Source organism: Chiloscyllium plagiosum, unplaced genomic scaffold, assembly GCF_037043375.1.
Source record: "Chiloscyllium plagiosum isolate Xiang-an unplaced genomic scaffold, Cpla_swu_hap1 HiC_scaffold_49, whole genome shotgun sequence".
Lineage (NCBI taxonomy): Eukaryota > Metazoa > Chordata > Chondrichthyes > Orectolobiformes > Hemiscylliidae > Chiloscyllium > Chiloscyllium plagiosum.
This window is the reverse complement of record NW_028270187.1, coordinates 8,552,829-8,570,214: the sequence shown is the minus strand read 5'-3', so window position 1 is coordinate 8,570,214 and position 17,386 is coordinate 8,552,829. Positions and strand designations below refer to the sequence as shown.

Below are 17,386 nucleotides of genomic sequence, written 5' to 3'. Positions count from 1 at the left end.
CTGGTGTACAAGAACACCCAGATCTCTTTGTACTGCCACTTTACCTAAATTGATTCCATTTAGGTAGGAATCTGCCTTCCTGTTCTTGCCACCAAAGTGGATAACCATACATTTATCCACAATAAACTGCCTCTGACAACTCACCTAACCTGTCCAGGTCGCCTTGTAATCTCCTCACATCCTCCTCACATTTCACTCTGCTCCCCAGCTTAATATCATCAGCAAATTTGCTAATGTTATTACTAATACCATCTTCTATATCATTAACATATATTGAAAAAGCTGCGGTCCCAGCACTGATCCTTGCAGTACCCCACTGGTCGCTACCTGCCATTCCGAAATGGAGCCGTTTATCACTACTCTTTGCTTCCTATCAGCCAACCAACTTTCCATCCAAGTTAGTACTTTGCCCCAATACCATGTGCCCTAATTTTGCTCACTAACCTCCTATGTGGGACTTTATCAAAAGCTTTCTGAAAGTCCAAGTACACTACATCTGCTGAATCTCCCTTGTCCATCTTCAGAGTTACATCCTCAAAGAATTCCAGAAGATTAGTTAAGCATGATTTCCCCTTCATAACTCCATGCTGACTCTGAGCTATCCTGTTACTATTATCCAGATGTGTTGTAATTTCATCCTTTATAATATACTCCAGCATCTTTCCCACCACTGAGATCAGACTAACTGGTCTATAATTTCCTGCTTTCTCTCTCCCACCTTTCTTAAAGAATGGTACAACATTAGCCACCCTCCAATCCACAGGAACTGATCCCGAATCTATCGAACTCTGGAAAATAATCATCAACGCATCCACGATTTGTTGAGCCACCTCCTTCAGTACACGGGGATGTAGACCATCATGCCCTGGGGACTTATCAATCTTCAGGCCGAACAGTCACTCCAACACCAATTCCTGGCAAATATAAATTCCCTTAAGTTCAGGTGCTTCAGCCACTGATACCTCAGGGAGATTGCTTGTGTCTTCCCCAGTGAACGCAGATCTGAAGTACCAATTCAATTCTTCTGCCATTTCTTTGTTCCCTGTAATATATTCCCCTGTTTTTGTCTTCAAGGGCCCAATTTTAGTCTTAACCATTTTTTTGCCTTTCACATACCTAAAAAAGCCTTTACTATCCTCCTTATATTTTTGGCCAGTTTACCTTCATACCTCATGTTTTCTCTGCGTATTTCCTTCTTAGTAATCCTCTGTTCTTTAAAAGCTTCCAAGTCCTCCGTTTTCCCACTTATCTTTGCTATGTTATACATTTTCTCTTTTAACTTTATATGTTTCTTAACTTCCCTCGTCAGCCATGGCCACCCATGACTCCTCCTAGGATCTTTCTTCCTTTTTGGAATGAACTGATCCTGCATCTTCTGCATTATACCCAGAAATATCTGTCATTGTTCCTCTACTGTCATCCCTGCTAAGATATTGCACCATTGAACTTTGGCCAGCTCCTCCCTCATAGCTCCATTGTTCCCTTTATTCAACAGAAATATTGTCACTTCTGATTGTACCCTCTCCCTCTCAAATTGCAAATTGAAGCTTATTGTATTATGGTCACTACTTCCCAATGGCTCCTTCACTTCGAGATCCCTGATCAATTCTAGTTCATTGCACAATACCAGATCCAGAATTGCCTTCTCCCTGGTAGGCTCCAGCACCAGCTGTTCTAAGAATCCATCTCGGAGGCACTCCACAAAGTCTCTTTCTTGAGGTCCAATACCATCCTGATTCTCCTCGTCTACCTGCATGTTGAAATCCCCCATCACAACTGTAGTAACATCTTTGCGACTGGCCAATTTCAGCTCCTGATTCAACTTACATCCGACATCCAGACTACTGTTTGGGGGCCTGCAGGTAACTGCCAAGAGGGTCTTTTTACCCTTAGAATTTCTCAGCCGAGGACATGGAGGTCCTGGGCCTCCTTCACCGCCGCTCCCTCACCACCAGACGCCTGGAGGAAGAACGCCTCATTTTCCGCCTCGGAACACGTCAACCCCAGGGCATCAATGTGGACTTCAACAGCTTCCTCATTTCCCCTTCCCCCACCTCATCCTAGTTTCAAACTTCCAACTCCGCACTGTCCCCTTGACTTGTCCGGACTTGTCCGACCTGCCTAGCTCCTTTTCCACCTATCCACTCCACCCTCTCCTCCCTGACCTATCACCTTCATCTCCTCCCCCACTCACCCATTGTACTCTATGCTACTCTCTCCCCACCCCCACCCTCCCCTAGCTTATCTCTCCACGCTTCAGGCTCTCTGCCTTTATTCCTGATGAAGGGCTTTTGCCCGAAACATCAATTTTGCTGCTGCTCCTCGGATCCTGCCTGAACTGCTGTGCTCTTCCAGCACCATTGATCCAGAATCTGGTTTCCAGCATCTGCAGTCATTGTTTTTACCTCAGCTCTATCCATACTGACTCTACATCCCATGATTCTAGGTCCCCCCGCACAAGGGACTGAACATTATCCCTTACCAACTTGGCCACCCCACCCCCACTGCCCATCAGTCTGTCCTTACGATAGCACGTGTAGCCTTGAATATTCATTTCCCAGGCCCTGTCCAATTGAAGCCACGTCTCAGTTATCTCCACAATATCATATCTGCCAATTTCCAAAAGAGCCTCAAGCTCATCCATCTTATTTCTAATGCTTCGTGCATTCATGTATAGTATTTTTAATTTGTGACTGCCCTCACCCTTCCCATCAACTCCTATTTCACTCAACGTTACAGCATGATCCCTTTTTGAGTTTTCTGCCTCATTGATACAGTTGTATTTCTTGACTTCCCTTGTTCTAACTTTCCCTTCAATTTCCTTTTTAAACATCCAGTTTGTGTCCGGCCCACCCCGCTACTTAGTTTAAACGTAGTAAGAGCTGAATTGGCTCAGTTCCACAAGTAAGTTTATAATGAGTGGTCGCTGACCGTCTGTGCTTTTAACTCTGATGTGTTCCTGTGTAGGGCGTTCTCCCTGTCCGTAGAGAGGGAGTATAATGGAGGCCGCAGAGTCATCTGCAGCTTCTTCGAGTTGTTCAGGTTGCTCGATAATACTGGACCAGTTCAGGAGCTACATCTCCTGTGGGGTATGAACTTGATTTTGATCTCTGGCAAACAGGAAAAGTGCCCTATCTTTGAATTTCACAGATTCATTTTATGCTTAAATTTCCAAACACTGAGGATGCTCTGAATGAAGCTTTCTGCTGTAGTTTAGATGCTTTCAAAGTGAACTGAGAACAAACTAGAACATTTGCCTCACAGCAAGAGTCAGTTAAACAGCATTGAAACAGATCATTCTGTCGTAGCAATCCATACCCACTATAAACTCAAACTAGATTAGTCCCACGTGCCTGTTCTTGGTCCATAACTCTCCAAAACTTTCCTAATCTTGTACTTATCGAAATGCCTTTCAACTATTGTGACTGTACCCACATGCATCACTTCCTTTGGAAGCTAATTCCACACAAACCACATTGTTGTAAAAAAAGGTTGCTTTTAAAAATCTTTTTCCTTTTACGTTAAAAGTATGCCTTGTAGTCTTGCAATCCCTGAGCATATGAAATACATACCTACCATTCACCTTATCTATAGTCTTCATGATTGTCAAAATTCTTATCACCCATCAAGATCTTAGGCTCCAGAAAAGAAAAGTCACAGCCTATTCTTATAATGGAAACCCTACATTCCCAGTATCACCCTAGTAGATCTTTTCTGAACCATTTCAAGCTCAATAGTATCCCATAATAACAGGCCGACCAGAATTTGATATGGTTATCCAGAAGAGGCCTCACCAACATCCTATACAACCTCAATATGATCTTCCAACTCCTGTACTCAAAGGGCTAAGCAATAAAGGCAAACACCACACCACAAGTTTTCTTCACCACACTGTCTACATGTGATACAAACTTCAAGAATATGCAGCTGATCCACAAGGTCTCTCTGTTCTACAGCTCTATCCAGGGCCCTACTTGTAGTTGTATAAGCCCTAACATTGTTTGCTTTGTAAAAATGCAACGGCTCAATAACTCCATCTGCCATTCCTCAATTGCAACTCAATTGATCAAGATTTCTTTCCAAGCTTAGATAGCCTTCACTATCCATTATACTACCAATTTTGGTGACATCAGCAAACTCACTAAGCATGCCTACTATATTCTCATCTATATCATTTACATATGAAAAAACAAACAAACAAGAGTGCACCCAGCACTGATTGGGGTGGAACGCCATTGGTAACAGGCTTCCAGTCTGAAAAGCAACTGTCCACCACCTCTCAGTCTCCTGCTGTTAAGCCAATTTTATATCCATTTGGCACGCTCAACCTTAATCCCATGTAATCTAACCTTACTATTTAGTCTACAATGCAGAAACTTGTCAAAGACTTTACCAAAGACAAAGTCAATAATGTTTACCACTGTGTCCTCAACCTTCTTAGATACTCCCTCAACAATGTCAATCAACCTTGGGAAATATAATTTCCTTCTACCAAACCATCCTGACAATTCCTAATCATTCCTTGCCTTCTCCCAGCACCCCTCTCCAAACCGTATATTTGAATCCTATCTTTCAGAAGCACTTCCAACAATGTACCCACCACGCAAGTCAGACTCACAGGTCTATACTTCCCAGATTCTCCTTATTTCCTTTCTTAAAACAACTGCAAAATATTACCCAATACCTAGTCATCCAACACCTCAGCATAGTTACAGATGATACAAATATTTCTGCAATGGGAACCGTTATATCCTCCTTAACTTCCCACAATGTCCTGGGATTCACTAGATTAGATCTCTGAGATTTATCCAACTATATGCTTTCAAAGACCTCCAGTATTTCCTCATCTATATTGTGTACTGTTTTCAAAACATCAATATATATATATTTTGCTTCCCAGTAAAAAAACTGATGTGACAATCCATTTTCTGCCCCTCCCACCTTCTGAAATTCAAACAGAACTGCAGAGGTGAACTGGATCTGCTGGTAGCAAAATGGTCCATGTCTGCTCACACAAAATGGCTGACAAATAAAAAGGCAACCTGCTTTAGAACTCAGATGCAAGATGGCTGAAAGGAGATGAATGTGACTAACAGTCTGTCCCAGCCTTAAAGTAAAGAAAACAATGAGACCGTTGAACAAAACTACTCCAAAGACAGTTGCCTTGAGCAGCAACCATCCCAGATCTGAACATGCCACCAAGACAAACAAGGCAATATACTCAGCTCAGTAATAAAAAGGTGATTATACTATCCAATGAATAAGCTCCAGGTGCGAGACATAGCTAACTGTTGGTCCTGTAGCTACTTAGGGAGTTTAGTATGCTATTTCATATTAAACAGTTGTTTCTTAATTAATTTGCAATATTAAGCAATAATTTTAGTTAGAGTTGATACATGGAACCAAAACATTTATGCCTACATGTGAAAATTAGTAAGTTTTCAGAAGTAGACTCATTTGCCCTGGACAAAATAGATTACTCACAGTCATTAACCACAATTTACTAAGAAATATTTATACCTAAACTAACCAGAACATAAAGCATTATCACAAATCCTTTAGCAACTAGTTAAAACTAAATGCTTTTGGTAGTTTTAACGCAAATAATGAGAACAGTGGATAATAAAAGAGGAATAACAGAATTTCATAAAGAAAGCACATGAGATCCAATAAATAACAGAATTCAAACTGACTGCAGATAAAGCCAGCCTGTCAGGCCTGAAGGAGCAATTAACTTTGGAATGTGGTGAAGAGGATACATAGCAAGATGGCAAGGACTAGTCATTATAGTGTCTGTTTAATGCCATGAGGCCATGGGAAGCCGATGTCTGTTAAAGGAATGCCCATCATTGATTAGATGTCTTAAAGGATTTGGTTCACAAAGTAAGAGGGAGGAGCAAAGTGATCAAGTTGTATGTGATTGTTAACAGCAAATTTATAAACATACTAATTTTTTGTTATAAATTCAGAGTGTGTCATGGATTTCCCTTCAAAGGCTGGCCTCTGGAGAGGATCCTTTGCCTCTGTTCCTGCCTTAACTGGGTTTCACATGACTACACACCCTGAGTTCTGCCTGCCTGCTGAGTTTGCATTCTCTTTCAGGGGAAAAGGCTCTGACGCCAACAACGACTACTTCTTTGATCTTTAAGGTGTCTTTCTCTCTCTCTCTCTCTAATTGCTAACTTGCTCTGCATGAACTTGTAGCATCTCTTTGAACTATGTTTAACCTTACCTGCCAAAACTATCTCATATCCCCCTTTTTGCCTTCCTAATCTCCCTCTCAAGAGTGCCCCTACTATTTTCATACTGTTCAAGGGATGCATTTCACCCCAGTTGCCTATGTTTAATATATGATTTATTTGTATTTGCAAATAAAACATTGACTTTCCTGCTTCTCCGATGCTGTGCCTTTCCAGTTTCATTTTCATTTTCAATTTCACTTTCAATTTCCCTGGAATTCCCAGTTCAGTGGGCAGCACATGGACAACAGCTGTTCCAGAAGATGGCTCACCACCGCCTGCTCAAAGGGGAATAAATGCTAGGCTCAGCCAGCGACGTCCACGTCCCCAGAGTGAATAAACAAAAACATCTGGGGTCTCCCGTTGTGACATACAATACATCACAGCATACCTGACACGAACATCTGTTGTCCACTGTAAACTGGATCGAGGCCTAGAGATTTTATTGCTACTGCTCCAGGTTCGATTTTTGCACACGCCTCCTGAACCAGAAACAGGGACTAACAGTGTGATGCAAGACTCTCTCAAACAGTTACATTCTGCCTTGGTAAGAATGTTGCACTTATGTTACTTTCGGAAAGGAATTAATATTTGTGGATGAAGGTCAGCAGGATTGAATACCACAGTTAACATAAGATCAGACGTGATGTTATTGAATGGTGAGCACAGGGGATGGGCCGAGTGGCCGCCAGTTTCCCGCCCCCTGATTATTAACATGACCCGGGAATGAGCTCCATTTGAGCTTCCTAAAGGGGCAATGTCCCAGCTTGAAACGTTCTCTGCCCTTTCCCTACAGTCCCAGTTCCTTTGGTCAAACTGGGAGAAAAGGGAATTGGGGGAAATGACCAATTGATGTTTGTTGCTGGGAATCAGTGGGAAAACAGCGCATGCGCGATACTGTCCCTCCTCCAAACTGCTTGTTCCTGAGCAGAGGAGCGCATGCGTGAGGCCCTCCCCCAGCGCTGCCATTGAGGAGCATTTACTCAGTGAGTGCAAGAGGTTTGTTTGAAACAGACCGCAATGGAGAGATCAGCGCCCAGGGAAGCGAGGGAACAGCAGGCTCCTTCCAGCAGCACATCGGGATGGGAGCCTGGGACACAGAGGGGGCTCCGAGACCGGGATTGATTCGGGGTGAGTTCAGGGAGAACCGGGGGCTGTTTGTAAGAGGCCGAGCGGAGCAGGAACTGGTCCCGGAACTTGGAGTGAGCGGGCTGGGGGGAAGAGAGAGGCCTTTCTCGGGCTGTGTGTGGGCCTGCTGAGGGAGGCAGAGCGGGAAGGAGCTGCTGTGGGACATTCTTGTGGTTTACAATCCTCTGAACTCTGTTGAGATTTCATTGTTTCCCACTGTTTGTTGAGGTTGTGTAGCCATTAGCTGCTGTCGGACATTCTTGGGGTTTATAATCCCCTAAATACTGATGTGAATTCATTGTTTGGCTTCTGTTTCCCGCTGTTTGTTACGAATAGATATTGAATTGTTGGGAAATAAAGGGGAGTGTATCTACATGTGATAAAAGTGCCCCTTGTTCTTCCTTCAGCAGTTAGTGTTTTTTTGGGAGCTGGATATTGAACCGTGTAATCATTATATTTTTGGAGCTGCGCTTATATTGGTTAGTTTTCTTTTATCTAAGTAAATTGTTTCAGAATTTCGCAAACAGAAAAAGACTAGGAGGAGCTCAGTGTTGCTTTGTAACCAGACCTTGCTCTGTTTTAAAGCAGAAGTATCATGATCATGACCTGAATGTTGCATTGATCAGTTGATGTCTTTCTACTCAGGGAAAAAGTGAGGTCTGCAGATGCTGGAGATCAGAGCTGGAAATGTGTTGCTGGAAAAGCGCAGCAGGTCAGGCAGCATCCAGGGAACAGGAGAATCGACGTTTCGGGCATTCAATCCAAGAGTTAGACATAACTGATGAAATATTTTTTAAAATTTATCTTTATACTCCGTGCACAACAGCTCAGTTCCAATAAATGCCATTATGCATAGCCAGTTATCATTCGCAACATCAGAAGAGGGATAGACTGTACCTCATGAAATATACATTCAGGAATTACATTAATGTAGTAAAGGCAATTTTAAAGTTACAATCAAGGTGAACAAACAAGTCATGCTGTTACATTGTTATAACAGGAATATATGAAGAAGATATTGAGTGCAGATGCAGAAGGAAACTTTGATATTTTCAGTAATTGATATTTTCGATAAAATCATTGTCCTGGAAAAGACACAACAATTAAAGTTTGTGCGAAGATTTGTAGCTCGGGTGTTCGTTGTTGTGGTTCTGTTCGCCGAGCTGGAAGTTTTTGTTGCAAACGTTTCGTCCCCTGGCTAGGCAACATCATCAGTGCTTGGGAGCCTCCTGCGAAGCGCTTCTTTGATGTTTCCTCCAGTATTTATAGTGGTCTGTCCCTGCCGCTTCCGGTTGTCAGTTTCAGCTGTCCACTGTAGTGGTTGGTATATTGGGTCCAGGTCGATGTGTTTGTTGATGGAGTTTGTGGATGAATGCCATGCCTCTAGGAATTTCCTGGCTGTTCTCTGTCTGGCTTGCCCTATGATAGTAGTGTTGTCCCAGTCGAATTCATGTTGCTTGTTGTCTGCGTGTGTGGCTACTAAGGATAGCTGGTCGTGTCGTTTCGTGGCTAGTTGATGTTCATGTATGCGGATTGTTAGCTGTCTTCCTGTTTGTCCTACATAGTGTTTTGTGCAGTCCTTGCATGGTATTTTGTACACTACATTAGTTTTGCTCATGTTGGGTATCGGGTCCTTCATTCTGGTGAGTTGTTGTCTGAGCGTGGCTGTTGGTTTGTGTGCTGTTATGAGTCCTAGGGGTCGCAGTAGTCTGGCTGTCAGTTCTGAGATGCTCCTGATGTATGGTAGTGTGGCTACTCCTTTTGGTTGTGGTATGTCCTCGTTCCGTGGTCTTTCTCTTAGGCATCTGTTGATGAAGTTGCGCGGGTATCCGTTTTTGGCGAATACCTTGTATAGGTGTTCCTCTTCTTCTTTTTGCAGTTCTGGTGTACTGCAGTGTGTTGTGGCCCTTTTGAATAGTGTCCTGATGCAGCTTCGTTTGTGTGTGTTGGGGTGGTTACTTTCATAGTTTAGGACTTGGTCTGTGTGTGTGGCTTTCCTGTATACCCTTGTAGTGAATTCTCCGTTCGGTGTTCTCTGTACCATCACGTCTAGGAATGGGAGTTGGCTATCCTTTTCTTCTTCTCTCGTGAATCGGATTCCTGTGAGTGTGGCGTTGATGATCCGGTGTGTTTTTTCTATTTCCGTGTTTTTAATGATTACAAACGTGTCATCAACATATCTGACCCAGAGTTTGGTTGAATTTGTGGTAGGATTGTTTGTTCTAACCTTTGCATAACTGCCTCTGCTATGAGTCCCGAGATTGGTGATCCCATGGGTGTTCCATTGATTTGTTCGTATATCTGGTTGTTGAATGTGAAGTGTGTTGTGAGGCACAAGTCCAGTAGTTCAAGTATGCCGTCTTTGTTGATAGGTTCAGCGTCCTGTTTTCTGTTCTGTATGTCCAGTAGGTTGGCTATTGTTTCTCTGGCTAGGGTTTTGTCAATCGAAGTGAACAGTGCCGTCACGTCGAATGATATCATGGTTTCTTCTTTGTCTATGTGTATATTTCTGATGATGTCCAAGAATTCCTGTGTTGATTGTATAGAGTGTTTGGATCCGCTGACCAGGTGTTTCAATTTCTGTTGTAGTTCTTTGGTTAGTTTGTATGATGGTGTCCCTGGTGGTGATACTATGGGTCTGAGTGGAATGTCTGGTTTGTGTACTTCAGGTAATCCATAGAATCTGGGGGTGTTGTTGCTTTCCAGTTTCATTCTTTGTAGGTCAGCTCTGGTCCACTCTATAGGACAAACAGGAAGACAGCTAACAATCCGCATACATGAACATCAACTAGCCACGAAACGACACCACCAGCTATCCTTAGTAGCCACACATGCAGACAACAAGCAACATGAATTCGACTGGGACAACACTACTATCATAGGGCAAGCCAGACAGAGAACAGCCAGGGAATTCCTAGAGGCATGGCATTCATCCACAAACTCCATGAACAAACACATCGACCTGGACCCAATATACCAACCACGACAGCGGACAGCTGAAACTGACAACCGGAAGCGGCAGGGACAGACCACTATAAACACCGGAGGAAACATCAAAGAAGCGCTTCGCAGGAGGCTCCCAAGCACTGATGATGTTGCCTAGCCAGGGGACGAAACGTTTGCAACAAAAACTTCCAGCTCGGCGAACAGAACCATAACGCAACAATTAAACTATGTAAATTCCAAATGAATCTCTGGGCCAAAGCCAGATGTCGAGAGAGTGCTCATCTCGTGTGTACACACCCACAACCACCATCTCCATCCCACCCCCATATGTGTGCTTGCACATGCACACACTATTCTATCTCACACAGAGCTACTGACTGATGAACAATAGTTGCAAATTTGTACACCATCCTGAAATACATATTACAAGATCTAACAGTGACGAAAATCCATATACACCGCAACGAGCAGAAAAAATTATCAAACTGATTTCTACTCTGAGATTAAAAGTCAAAGAGATCGACAGCACAGAATACGTCTATTCAAATTATTAAGTCTGCACTGATCAAAAACAGTCTATAACACAGTTGATTGAAAGGGATTAGAATTGTTAACTCAATGAGTATTCCATTTCCTTAGATTTTTCATGGCAGCAGAGAAGTTGTCATCCCCATCTGTATCATAACGCCATTCTCCATTTCATCATTTTGTAGGTGGGTTTTTTGTTTCAGTCCAGGAAGAAAGTTTTGCTTATTCTGTATGTCTTTCAAAATTTGTTTCAAGAAATCTATGAAGAACCCTGCATTCATCTTGACTATCTCTTCATTAAACAATGAAAAAAATTCAAGGTATCAGTTTTGTAAATAGAATCAGATCATTACTGTTTAAAGCAGTGCAGAATGAAAGAAAAAGCTAAAATTGATAGGTTTGTCAAGCTGCTCCTTTATTTTAAACAACTAGAGTTGATTGTTCAATAAATTGAATTTGACTGTTTAAATACTCTTCACCGATAGTGGAAAATAAAAAAATGTCTTGTCTTGTTTTCCCCGCCATACCAGAGAGCAACACAAGAATACTGCTAATGGTTTGCACCAGATCCTGTCCAGATTGGTAACTAAAATAGAATTGGCCAATTCTCTTTTCTGCACAAGGAGCATTTGGTTAATACTGATCATTAATTCATTGGTAAAGTATGTCACAATGCAAACATTGATAGCATCCTGAAAACCAGACCTTGATATCCCCACTGTTCCTGGTTAGACTCTGCACTATAGGAATTACAAAAGTCTATTGCTTTTCTCCCCTTGATTCTGAAGAAAGGCACAGATGCTTTTCTGCTGTAATGTGTTGCATGTTCACCTGTCCATGGATCCTATAGGCTCTAAAACTAAAGAACACAGGCTGTGGACATGTACGAGGCCAAATATTAGCAGATATAGAAACACATCCACTTTCACTGATGGGAGCTGACTCCAGTGGCAATGGATAAAACCTCATTCATGTCAAGTAGTAGAAATTTAAACAATTAATTATGCTTGCAGTTCCTAAGTGACATGTTTCAATTTAGACGACACTGAACCACTGTGAAATAAATAACCAAGAATAAGGACAGCATTGGTATCAAGTATCAGAGACTGATCGATTGAATTCAGTTCACACTCTTGGCCTGGTGCTAATGCAAACACACTTTATCCACACTCACATTCTGGTTGAGGGCCTGAGCAATGCAGAAGTATTTCCATACATTTTAATGAATGAAACACTGATTGATTTATAAGGCATTAAAGCTACCTCAAAATATCAGATCATGACATGCAGAACTGGAAACATTAGGAGATAGACAGACAGAAAATGTCAGTATGGTATAGACCAGTACTGCTACTTTAAAGTGGTACAGATTGGCAGCACAACAGAAAACTCACTCACACTCAGCTAGTTAATGGTGAAAGGGGAAAAAAGAATGAAATTTCGGCCCAGGTATTTCCAAATATGGACAGTTATAAATTGACTCACCAAACCATTAATCGCTTCAGTTAGTGTTAGATGTTACATTTTACAGTGTCCAGCAGCAACTGATAAAGACTCCTGCATACACAAAATGTAAAAAAAAGTCTGAAAATAATAACAATAATGAGAATGACGAGAACGAGGGTAGATCCAATCAAGGACAGTAGTGGGAGACTGTGTATTGAGTCGGAAGAGATAGGAGAAGTCTTGAATGAGTACCTTGCTACAGTATTTATGAACGAGAGGGACCGTATTGTTGAAGAGGAGAGTGTGAAATGGACTGGTAAGCTAGAGGAGATACTTGTTAGGAAGGAAGATGTGTTGGACATTTTGAACAACTTGAGGATAGACAAGTCCCCCGGGCCTGGTGGGATATATCGTAGGATTATGTGGGAAGCAAGAGAGGAAATTGCAGTACCGTTGGCAATGATCTTTTCATCTTCACTGTCAACGGGGGTGGTACCAGGGGACTGGAGAGTGGCGAATGTTGTGCCCCTGTTCAAAAAAGGGAATAGGGATAACCCTGGGAATTACAGGCCAGTTAGTCTTACTTCAGTGGTAGGTAAAGTAATGGAAAGGGTACTGAGGGATAGGATTTATGAGTATCTGGAAAGGCACTGCTTGATTAGGGACAGCCAGCACGGATTTGTGAAGGGTAGGTCTTGCCTTACAAGTCTTATTGAATTCTTTGAGGAGGTGACCAAGCATGTGGATGAGGGTAGAGCAGTGGATGTAGTATACATGGATTTTAGTAAGGCATTTGATAAGATTCCCCATGGTAGGCTTATGCGGAAAGTCAGGAAGCATGGGATAGAGGGAAATTTGGCCAATTGGATAGAAAACTGGCTAACCGGTCGAAGTCAGAGAGTGGTGGTAGATGGTAAATATTCAGCCTGGAGCCCAGTTACAAGTGGAGTTCCGCAGGGATCAGTTCTGGGTCCTCTGCTGTTCGTAATTTTTATTCATGACTTGGATGAGGGAGTCGAAGGGTGGGTCAGTAAATTTGCAGATGATACGAAGATTGGTGGAGTTGTGGATAGTGAGGAGGGCTGTTGCCGGCTGCAAAGGGACTTAGATATGATGCAGAGCTGGGCTGAGGAGTGGCAGATGGAGTTCAACCCTGCCAAGTGTGAGGTTGTCCATTTTGGAAAGACAAATAAGAATGCGGAATACAGGGTTAACGGTAGGGTTCTTAGTGAGGTGGAGGAACAGAGGGATCTTGGGGTCTATGTTCATAGATCTTTGAAAGTTGCCACTCAGGTGGATAGAGCTTGTAAGAAGGCCTATGGTGTATTAGCGTTCATTAGCAGAGGGATTGAATTGAAGAGTCGTGAAGTGATGTTGCAACTGTACAGGACTTTGGTTAGGCCACATTTGGAGTACTGTGTGCAGTTCTGGTCACCTCACTTTAGGAAAGATGTGGAAGCTTTGGAGAGGGTGCAGAGAAGATTTACCAGGATGTTGCCTGGAATGGAGAATAGGTCGTACGAGGATAGGTTGAGAGTCCTAGGCCTTTTCTCGTTGGAACGGAGAAGGATGAGGGGTGATTTGATCGAGGTTTATAAGATGATCAGATGAATAGATAGAGTAGACAGTCAGAAACTTTTCCCCCGGGTACAACAGAGTGTTACAAGGAGACATAAATTTAAGGTGAAGGGTGGAAGGTATAGGGGAGATGTCAGGGGTGGGTTCTTTACCCAGAGAGTGGTGGGGGCATGGAATGCGCTGCCTGTGGGAATGGTAGAGTCAGAATCTTTGGTGACCTTTAAGCGGCAATTGGATAGGTACATGGATGGGTGCTTAAGCTAGGACAAATGTTCGGCACAACATCGTGGGCCGAAGGGCCTGTTCTGTGCTGTATTGTTCTATGTTCTATGTACCTCCAAATCTAACACCTGGCCAGTTTCATTACTCATTACCAAATTTAATGTGGAATTGCCCCCTGTTGATCTGTCTACAAATGGGCAACAAACCAGAGATAACAGCTCTATTTATTCTAGTTCTAAGTTTCTATCCTAGTTCTTTGAATTTCTGCCTTAAATCCCCATTTCTTCCTAGCAATGTCGTTGGTGCCTATGTGGACTAAGTCTTGGGACTGCTCCGCCTCACCGGCAAAGATCCCAAAAGCAAGATCAGAGACATCACGAACCCTGGCACCCGGGAGGCAACACACCAACCGTGAGTGTCTCTCCTTCCCACAGAACCCCTTGTCTGTCTCCAACTATGGAGTCCCTAGTGACTCATGTTCTGCTTCTCTTCCCACTTCCCTATGGAACAACAGGGACAGAGACTAGTACCCCATTGCTTACCCCCGGTAAGTCATTTCCCCAACAGTATCTCAGTTCTAAGTGGACGCGCCTTCACTCTGAAGCTGGGCCATTGGGTCCTAATCTGTCCTACTCATCGAAACATTTTCTGCATGTCCACTCTATCTGGGCCTCTCAAATAATCTGCAAGATTCAATCAGATTCTCCCACATCGTTCTAAACTCCATCGATTTAAGTACCAGAAGTCCTCAACCTCTCCTCATATGATAAGTTCTTTATCCCTGGGATCTTTCTTGTAAACCCCCTCTGGTTCCCCTCCAAAGTTCAGCACATCCTTCAAGAGCTAGGGGCCCCAAAACTGTTCACAATGTTCCAAATGTGGTCTGACCAGAGCGATATACAGCCTCAGCAGTACATCCCTGCTCTTGTATTCTAACTCTCACGAAATGAATGTTAACATTACATTTGCCTTCCTAACCGCAAACTGAACCTGCCTGTTAACCTGAAGAGAATCCTGAACTCGGACTCCCAACTCCCTTTGTGCTTCAGATTTCCGAAACCTTTCCCCATTTAGGAAACAGTCTCCGCCTCTATTCTTCTAATCCCATTGCATACCCTCCCACACTGTCATCCATCTGCCAACCGAACCTTAACAGGATCCTGAACTCGGACTCACCCCCGAGGACCTTGTTTGTGCTTCAGGCCTGGCAGCATCTGTCCAGAGACAGACAGAGAGAAAGCGGAGTCAACGTTTCGAGTCCTGGGGCAGCCGTCCTTCAGGAGAGTGGCCTTTGGTCTTGATGTGCCGCCGCACAATTTCTTGTTCACTCCCACCTCTCTGTCTGTGTGTGTATTTGTCATTATTATTGAGTTTGGCGAGTCCCGGAGCCGGCCCTGTTGTTTCTCTCTCCTGAAAGGGTTGTCCCTTTAAAGAGCCTTTCCCCTGAAGCAGCTGCTAACGGTCACTTGGGGCACGAGGCGGCCGTTAACTGCCATCTCGCGCGGGGCCTGAAGCTAAAATGGCGCCGGGGCCATGCGGGAAGGAAAAGCACCGAGGGAGAGCGGACTGTGTCAACATGTCCCGTTCCCGAGGGTCAGGATGGTGGTTATTGGGGGGTGGAGGGGGACAGGAGAGATTCCCCCTCCCAGTGAGGCACCTTGTACAAACCGTGAGGTCTCTATCTCTCTTTACATCTATCTCTCTCTGTAACTTGTTTGTCCATGATTTGCTTTCATTCTCTGACTAGGTCGATTGATCTTGTACAAACCGCGAGGTCTCTCTCTATATGTATCTCTGTTTGACTGTCTATGACTTGCTTTAACTCTGTCGATTAATCTCGATGACACTGTGATTTTTGTGCCTCTTTCTGACTCCGTTCGACTGTTTCTTTAAAACTCTATGTCCCTGCTTATGTCTATGTTTCTCCCTGTTTCTCCCTGCCACTCTGTGACCATCTGTCTCTCTCTGACTCTCACAGTGACTCTGTAACTCTCTCTGACTGTATGATGGGAGTACTGTTTATTGCTGAGCACAACAACTCACCCACACGGTGGCACAGTGGTTACCACTGTTACCTCACAGCGCCGGAGACCCGGGTTCAGTTCCCGCCTCAGGCGACTGACTGTGTGGAGTTTGCACATTCTCCCCGTGTCTGCGTGGGTTTCCTCCGGATGCTCCGGTTTCCTCCCACAGTCCAAAGATGTGCAGGGTCAGGTGAATTGGCCATGCTAAATTGCCCGTAGTGTTAGGTAAGGGGGCAATGTAGGGGTATGGGTGGGTTGCGCTTCGGCGGGTCCGCGTGGACTTGTTGGGCTGAAGGGCCTGTTTCCACAATCTAATCTAATCTAAACTCCTGCCTTAGAAAAGTGCCTAACAGTTTGCTTTGATCACAGGCATCCCTGTGTCAGTGCGAGAGCTGACTACCCACACTGGATATAAGGTGGTGGAGGGAGATAGTACCTCGTTAAATTACTCTGTTCGATCCCCAATTGAATATATTTTCTCCAAGGATGGTGAAGACATTTCCTGGGAATACTCTAACCACTGCAGAACCATACACACAATCATCAACATCAGTAACCGTCAAGAGGGCAATTAGCACTGTGCTGTTTCTAGTCAGAAGGCCGAGTCTCTCCTGAACAGCAAATTTATCGCCACTTCAGTGAGTTGTTAAGAAACTCTGGTTAGCACTGCTGCCTCACAGCGCCAGAGACCCGGGTTCAATTCCCGCCTCAGGCGATTGACTGTGTGGAGTTTGCACATTCTCCCCGTGTCTGCGTGGGTTTCCTCCGGGTGCTCCGGTTTCCTCCCACAGTCCAAAGATGTGCAGGTCAGGTGAATTGGCTATGCTAAATTGCCCGCAGTGTTAGGTATGGGGGTAAAAATGTAGGGGTATGGGTGGGTTTCGCTTCGGCGGGTCGGTGTGGACTTGTTGGGCCGAAGGGCCTGTTTCCATACTGTAATGTAATCTAATCTATATAAATCGACATTATCAGAGCAATGTGATGGCACTGGGGGAGTATGCAAAGGGAGATTTACCAGGATGTTGCCTTTGCGGGCGGGAGAATTTCAGTGATGGAAAGAGATGGACAGACTGGGGTTGTTTTCCTTAGAGCAGAGTAGATTGAGTGTGTGGGGACATGATTGAGATATATAAATGATGAGGGAGGAAGAAACCTCCCCCACCCCCTTGAAGGAGGGATCAATGACTGGGGGAAGGTCATAGGTTTAAGGTAAGGGGCATCAGGTTCAGAGGGGGATGTGTGGGAAAACATTTTCACTCAAAGGGTGGTAGGGAA

At 44.0% G+C, this 17,386-nt stretch overlaps 1 protein-coding gene and 1 long non-coding RNA gene across 3 annotated transcripts in view; one reads left to right on the top strand and one right to left on the bottom strand.

The window, feature by feature from the left end:
* The window catches only part of LOC148135475 (uncharacterized), a 259,391-nt gene that overhangs the window by 74,675 nt on the left and 167,330 nt on the right, over positions 1-17,386 (bottom strand). The gene's annotated exons all lie outside the window — the stretch shown is intronic.
* LOC148135476 (uncharacterized) overlaps positions 7,187-17,386 on the top strand; it is a 31,259-nt gene continuing 21,059 nt past the window's right edge. For both annotated transcript variants that reach the window (XR_015755237.1, XR_015755238.1), the window contains exons 1-2: positions 7,187-7,370; positions 14,379-14,498. This is a non-coding gene — a long non-coding RNA (uncharacterized LOC148135476). The remainder of the gene's footprint in view (positions 7,371-14,378; positions 14,499-17,386) is intronic.